The sequence below is a fragment of the Phyllostomus hastatus genome, unplaced genomic scaffold (assembly GCF_019186645.2).
Source record: "Phyllostomus hastatus isolate PE091 unplaced genomic scaffold, TTU_PhHast_1.1 phas_contig_40, whole genome shotgun sequence".
In the NCBI taxonomy this organism is placed as follows: Eukaryota; Metazoa; Chordata; class Mammalia; order Chiroptera; family Phyllostomidae; genus Phyllostomus; species Phyllostomus hastatus.
The window spans coordinates 55,166,401-55,174,241 of record NW_025333872.1 but is presented as its reverse complement, the minus strand read 5'-3'; the positions used below and the strand labels follow the sequence as shown (position 1 = coordinate 55,174,241).

The 7,841-nt window shown below is 43.5% G+C and overlaps 1 non-coding gene across 1 annotated transcript; it reads right to left on the bottom strand.

Annotated features, from left to right (window-relative positions):
* Nucleotides 1–780: 780 nt before the first annotated feature.
* Nucleotides 781–883, bottom strand: LOC123822294. Its single transcript, XR_006786265.1, has one exon. It is a non-coding gene; the product is annotated as a U6 spliceosomal RNA (small nuclear RNA).
* Between the last annotated feature and the right edge of the window lie 6,958 nt (nt 884–7,841).

The following is a 7,841-nucleotide window of genomic DNA, read 5'->3' as shown; positions in this document are numbered from 1 at the left end:
GTTACTGGCTGCCCATCCAGTTAAAACATTCTCCTGGCAGTCCTAAGACAATATTTCAGGGCATTAAAAACAGTTATTACCAACACTGTGGAGATGGTTCTCAAATCAAGTAACACAGGTTTAGCCTATTCATTTGTTTGTTTATTTATATAACAAAGTTATACATTTTACGTTTTTTAAAAAGTGTTTGACCTGCTAGATTCTGGGTGTAGTAGCAACCTGTGAACCAGTCAGACTGTCTCACTTGCAGTGCAGGCATGGTGCCCATATGTATGTTAACAGGTCAAGGTAAGTTGCAACACTTAATTTGATTTTAGAAAGAAAAGAAATTTCCCCCCTCTTTTACAAGACGTCTCCACCACTTGATAGCAAAGTGACCTTTAGCAAATTGCTCAACTATCTAAGCCCTATATTGTTTTTCTCTATTTCCTTCAAAGGGCCGAGGAAACCAAGTAAAAAGCGTGGACGATTGCCTAGCACAGTGCCTAGGGAAAAAGTAAATGCTCAATAAATTATTACTATTATTATTGAAATGAAGCAATTTACACTTCTTCCTACTTGTAATTTTATTATTTTTTAAGGTTTATGAAGGAAATGCAAGTTGACACATTAGCACAAATATCCAGGTATAACACAACTTCATTTCCATTTCACAGATTGCCTTACACGAATATTTTTATGGTGAAAAGTCACAGGTTTGCTAGAGTGCCACACTGTGTGCTGTGACTTATCTCTTCTGAGCTAATGAAAATGCATGAGGACAGGGTGAGGGGCGCTGCACAAAATATGGAATGCTTCATAGATTTGTGTCATCCTTGCTCAGGGTCACGTAATCGTCTCTGTGTTGTTCCAGGTTTAGTGTATATGTTGCTGTAGTGAGCATGGCTACTTGTAATTTTAAGTGACAGGGTAGTCTTGTCTTTACTTCCGTGCTTTATATAGAGGTTTGATGAGAAAGAAAGTGAACTCATACAGCACTTTGCTTCAACCCTGTGTTGTGATAGTGACTTCCACGAACTAATTGCATGCCATTTCAAAAGTATTTACTTACATTTGTTTTGAATACATAATACTGCCTTTGAATTTAACTTTCCCCTTATACTTTTATAAAATGAAAGGGTATGTTCTTTGTATTTTATTACTAGTTATTTCACAACCAAACATGGTAACTTTTTTGGTGGGGGGAGAGATTATGATTTTTTTTCTGGGCAGTTAGCCAAAAATCTAACAAAAGTGAAGTCTGAAGCAAGAATCAATAAATAACACCCCCATCACATTCTTTTTGCTTTGGAGGGGGAGGGAATTAAATACAGGGTGGTGAAAAGTAGGTTTACAGCTGTTCATCAGGAAAATAATACAAGAATAAACTCTGTTTTGCATACTCACAACTGTAAACCTACTTTTGCAGGAATATAGAATTTGCAATTAAGAGATGTAGCTGTGTTTTAATTCCTGCTGTTTTGGGAAGTAAATTTGGATGTTTGGAATGAAAGTTGTTTTCCCTTTAAATTAATGTAATTATCACTAGGTAGAAAGAATATCTCCAGTTTAAACATCTCTCCTGAGCTCCAAATTTCCTCTTCCACAAGTGATACTGGGTCCACTACACAGGACTATGTATGGAACCAAACTCATCACCTCCTCTGCCCCTCTCCTAACACTCTAGACTTTACTTCAACCTCTCAGTCACCCATATCACAAACTGGAGTCATTTTTGAGTCTTCTCTTTCTCCCTCTACTTTAAGTCAGTTAACAAATCCTAATTATGCCTCTGAAATGTCTCCTCCCTTTCTTTCCTAGTTCTACTGCTCTAGTTTAGATCTTTCCTGACTTGGTCTCTGACTCATTTGCTACTGCTACAGCCTCTAACTGTAAGGCTTTGCCATTATTCCCTTCAAATCCTTTCCCTGAATGACTTATCTAAAAAGCAGATCTGAACATGCCATTCATCCATAATGGCTTCCCCTTACTTACCAGATAAAGATCTAAGTTCTTTACCAGAGCACTCAAAGCCTCTGAACATCTCTCCAGCTTTACCTCTCTCGACTTCCTTCCCTGACTTTACATTCCAGCCACACTTCTTCATTCCTTGGACACTACTGTGTGCCAGCTACTGTCCTACATGCACCTTGGGGAACAAAACTGAAATTTTTCCCTGTGGAGCTTAATGGAAGGGAGTGGGTGCTGTCAGGAAACAACAAGCATAATAAATAAGCACATTTTATAGACTCTTTAATTTTAGATAGTCTGGTCAAGGTTAGCTTTATTAAAAGGTGGCATTGGAGCAAAGACATGAAAGGAAGTGAGACAGTGAACTCCTCAGATAAAATGGAAAAAAATCTAGCAGAGGGAGCAGCCAGTGCAAAGCCCTAACAGGGGAGTGTGTTTAGCACATCAAGTCAAGAAGTGAGCAGAGTGAGTAATAGGAGATGAGGTCAGAGAGAAAATGGTGTGTGAGTCTGCTTTTGGACAGGTTCTCATCAGCCATTGTAGCAAGTTGGGGACTTACATTGCATTAAATGGGAAGCCAGCTATAATGCTTGCAGTCATCCCCACAAGCCATAGTAGTTAGACCTTGTTAATCTATGTGATCCCCTCTGTTTGGATTGCACCCCCCTCTTCAGCTATGTTGCTCCCCAAACTTTTTGATTGTTTCTGTTACTGCATTTGCCACATTACTTTTGTGACTTAGATCTTGAAGAAAGATTTTGGTTTATTCATCTTTGTATCCCCAGTCTTTATACCAGGCATGCAAACATTCAATGAATGAGTGTTAATAATATTCATGTATAGTTTACCTACATATGTCAGGTGTTTTATATGTTTATAATTTCTACAACAACCTGCAAGGTAGGCTTTATTATACCTGTTCTACGGAGGAGGAAATGAGGTGCAGAGAAGTTAAGTAACATCCAAGGTCCCATTACTGGTAAATATCTGAATTGGGTGTCAAACTCAAATATCTGGCCAATTGTTATAATGCACTCTTGTCACTTGTGAGGCTTCCTCACCGGATTGAATGGAAGAGATGAAGGGAATTTATCTCTGGTTTTGTTTCTTGCACTTGGCTTTCCTGTTCTTAAAAAAAAAGTCGCTTATCAATTCTACTGTCTATTAATTAATTAAATATTTAATAAGTAACCTATTGTATGTCAGGCACTTGGAAAGCAATACCAAACAAAACAGATACAGTCTCTTCTCTTGTGCAATTCACACAATGGCAGGGAAGACTCATCAATGCATAAAAGCAAGGGCAATAATATGCAGCCAGTGCTTGGATGGAGAAAGGAAAAAGTACAGATGAGGAAAGTGTAGCAGCAGCTCCTGACCCAGCTCCCAGCCTGTAGAAAGCTGTAGAGCATATTTTCTGGAGGAAGGTAATTTCAAGTGGAATGTGCCATTGACTTTAGGGACACTAAAAATCAGACAATGGAGATATGTGTCTAGCTGTGAAAAAAAGAATTTCTTATAGATTTGTATACAGTACTAGGTATTATATGAAAATCTAAAGAATCTTGTTTTATTCATTTTTTTTTCAACTTTGGCTAATATTAATGTTCCTTTCCCAAATCTGATTCCAGTCTTTATTCTAAAGCATAAACTCTTAAACCTTTGTTTTAAAATTGTTATTTGTGTCCTGGCTGGTGTGGCTCAGTGGACTGAGTGCCGTCCTGGGAACCAAAGGGTTGCTGGTTGGATTCCCAGTACAGGGCACATGCCTGGGTTGTGGTCCAGGTCCCCAGTAGGGGGTATGAGAGAGGCAACCACACATTGATGTTTCGCTCCCTCTCTTTCTCCTTCCTTTTCCTTCTCTCTGAAAATAAATAAATACAATCTTTAAAAAATAAAATTGTTATTTGATGTTATTTGACCCATTCATTTGTAAAGGGATAATGCAATGTGTGTTCTGGTAGTTAAATTCCAAAATTAGAAAATCAAATGGCTTTTTCAAACTATTTTGTTCCATTGGACATTGGTGGTATATTGCATCATTGGCTGGAGTATGGTAACTTGTTACAGGACACACATTTTTAAATTATGTTGGTGGGAATGCAATTTAATCTTTGCTCAGTTTTAATTACTGTTCATTGGAAGAAATAATCCAGGAAACCATGAAAGGTGGTGTGACTGAGACAGGAAGAAGCCAGGCTGGAAAACCAGAGACCCATATTCAGAGGGTAGCATTTTAGTGCTTTGTAACTGGTGGAAAATTAATAGGTTGTTCTCGACAGATTTCCCCTGTTTTTCAAGTGGGGATATTGTATTTGCCATAATAACTCTAATATATGACTTGATTTTCAAAATTAAAAATTTAAGGATGAAAATAGTTACTCAGACAACTTAAAACTGGTGGTGGCAACAGAGCAGTTGTTTTTAATAAGAAAATGATGGGGAAGATCAAAGAAGAGCAGGGATCAGGATGTGGGAGTGAGTTCTCTTTATTGTAAACTGCTCTGGAGGGAGGTGAGAGATGGAGATTAGAGATGATGAAGACCTTTCCTTTGGGCTTCTCTGATGTAGCCATGGATGATGAGAGTCCCTCTGGATGAGCGTCAAAGAAAAGACATGGTTAAATGGGCAATAAAAGAAAAAGCAATGGCCCATAAATACTAAGTGTTTTAAGTTGAAAATTTTCCCTAAAAAAAAAACAAACGCTTAGCTATTGCAGTTATGGTCTACAGCTTGTAAAACACAAGTCTCCCTAAATGGAGTAGGTCCAGCAAGTCTTGGTTGTAGAAAGAGTTAGAAATATTGTGCGAATCCCAAGACTTCTGGCAAATATATGCTTTGAGGCTTTAAAACAGTGCCCCAGAGGAGGAGAAAATATGCTGAAAAAAAAATAGCCATAAAGTACTTTTTATGTCAAGAACAAAAAGACAGGAAATGTCCCCCCCCCCCAAATATTGCTGCATTTTCTCCATCTGGTGAAATAAAATAAGACAGATATGTCATCCTCCACTGTTACACGAAACCACCACCAGCAGGCCAGAGAGAAGGTAGAGAGCTGCTGTCCTCGGAGCAGTACGGATGGCATTCCTGCCCTTCCTCCCGGGGGAGGGGGGAGTGACTGGGAGACAAAAACCAGTGCATGTACTGCTTGTCTGAGGCCATCAAACGTTGTTGGCTTAAAACACAGAAATTTCTTGGTAAACAGAACAACAAAATCACACAATCATCATCACCACCACCTTTAGGAACCTCTGTTTGCTAACTTCTAAAACATTTTTTGCCCTAATTATATTTTTGTTACTGGTTTGAAGAGGCCAGGACAACCCAGGGGAATAATTCCATTCTAATTGTATCTTTCTTTTCCCAGGAGGCCTGTGTCCTTTCATATTCACTAAACTCAATGTCTTGATTAACTGTTGTCCACTTGTTAACTGAGAAAAACAGCACCACCCAAACAAGCCCTGTGGAATTAACTGAATGTTTTGTTTTTGTTTTTCAACCCTGTAGAGATCACAAAGTTTGTGGATACTTTCTGTCAGGCACCAGCGCTTATCCCGGACTCCAGGTGCGATAGTGGAGGGGTGAGTGTGCTCGCGCGCGCGCGCGTTTTCCTGGACTGTCAAACGTGCGTCCCCGAGGGCTGCAAGATCCGCGACCAGGTTCCGTAGCTGGCGCACAATTTTGACCTCCCCCCAACGTCACTACCCACAACATCCAGACTCATTCGTGTAGTTGCCAGACGGAGGTCCTCCCAGGCCTACATTTGGTTTAGTGAATTTCTACAATAACCTGTGAAATTCCCAGCATCCGCCCTCGGGATTTCACCCGCGGGCACCGGAAACTGAGTCCCAAAGTTTGGGTCCTCGCCCCGGGCCCGCCCTAGTCTTGGGCCGACCCGCCGCCGCGTCCTGGGCGCCCGGGCTGTGCTTCTCAGACCCGTCTCCAGGTCCGAGAGCGCCCCACCCAATCTCCCCTGGACGACCAGTGGGCAGGAAGCCTGGGTTTCCTTTCCCTTCAGAAACCTGAGGGCTGGACGCTTGCGCGGGCGGGGCCGGAGAGGCTGGGTGGCCCTGGGGCCTCGCGGACGCCCCCTCCTAAGGGCGGCCCCTTCCCCGCCCCGAGACCCGGCGTCCCGCGGCGGCGGCTCTGTCACAGCAGACTTCCCCCAGCCTCTCGAGGCCGGTTCTCGAGAACGCGGCCACTTGGACCCGGCTCGCTACCGCGGGGAAGCGCCCTGGGGGGAAGCGCCCTGGGCGGAAGCTGCGCGGGCCGGCCGAGACCCCACCCCGCCAGGCTCGCGGGTGGACGAAGGTGCTCCCCTCACCCGGTGTGGGTTGACCGTAGGGTGTCGGGGGCTCCAGCGTCCCTTGGAGGCACCACCCAGAGCGACTCCACCGTGCCTTTGCGCTAGGTTTCCGCGCGCGGTTCCCGGCCCTTTGGGCAGGCTGAGTTGACAGGGCTCGCCCGTGTCCTGGGAGTCCCCTCCTGATCTTCAGCTTCATTCATGCTTTCCCCTAACGCCTGTTTTGTACCAGTGTGGCTCTGAGGATACAGGAAGACACACATGAAGATAGGACAATGTAAATGGGACATACAATGCTGGGAAAAGTCCTGCATCGCAGGAAGGAGTTAAAAGGGTTGGTTTTATGGGTTCCCTTTTCTCACTGAAGCCAGGGGACTGACTACTCAGTAAGAAGTGTTAGTAGCCCCATTTTACAGAGGGGAATGCTGACACCCACAGAGATTAAAGGACTTGCCTAGGTCCATAGCACTGCAGCTTGCGGCCTTTGATGCCAAACAGGTTGAACCCTTAATTGTCCCCAGCTACTTCTACTGAAAAGAATTAACTTTGCCCAGGAAAATAGGCAGAGGTTTAACAATAGAAGCAACGATTAACCGGAGTGCCAAGGCTGTGCTTTTCTCCCTCATTCTACAATCCTGATGAAGTGGGAAAAATTGGAGCACACTTGCGCCAGGTTCTCTAACCTCTTCTCTTGATTTGCTGTCACCCCTCTTGCAGTCATGAGCACCTATCGCCTGAGATTCCCCAGTAACATATGTATTTCCAGCCTGAACTGCCCTAAATTCCAATGTCCAACCTCCGGTTTTGTTTATTCAACTGCCTGCTGGATATCTATTTCCACTCAAATGTCTAAGAGATGTTCACATTTAAGTTGTTTGAAGCTTTGCTTCCAAACCTGCCTCATTCACTGTATTCCCCTCCTGGTTAAGAACAGACTGTCCCCCTGCCCCAGGAGTTTCTCAAGTCAAAAACCTTGGAACCATCCTTGACTCCCTCCTTTCACACTCCAAATGGAGCCTACTAGAAAATGCTGTGCCTCTATCTTCTGTGTATAACCAGAATCTGACCATTCCTTAAGACCTTATGCCCACAGCACCACCATCTCTCATCTAGGTTATTAGGAGTGCCTCCTCACATTTCTACTTTGCTGCCTTACAGTGAACTCTCAACAGAGCGGCCAGAGCAACCTTGTTCTATTGTATAATGCCATGGACCCATTTAATCACCGTGGGTATCAGTATTCCCCTCTGTAAAATAGGAATACCAACACCCCTTACTGAGTAGTCCTCTGGGTTCAGTGAGAAAAGGGAACCTGTGAAACCACTTCACTCAGGGTCATAGTCTAAGTCCTTCAGAGTCTACACCCCTGAGGGACCACTCTACCTCTGACCCCTTCTATGCTTCTTTTCTCCTTACCTAAGCCCACTCCCTCCAGCTACACTAACCTTGCCCACTCCCTCCAGCTACACTAACCTTCCTGCTAGCCCTACCTGAGAGTCTTTGCACTTGGCCTTCTCTGCCTAGAGCACCTTTCCCCACATAGGCACAGTTTGCTTCCTTTTGCTCAAATGTCATCTTCTGGGTAAAG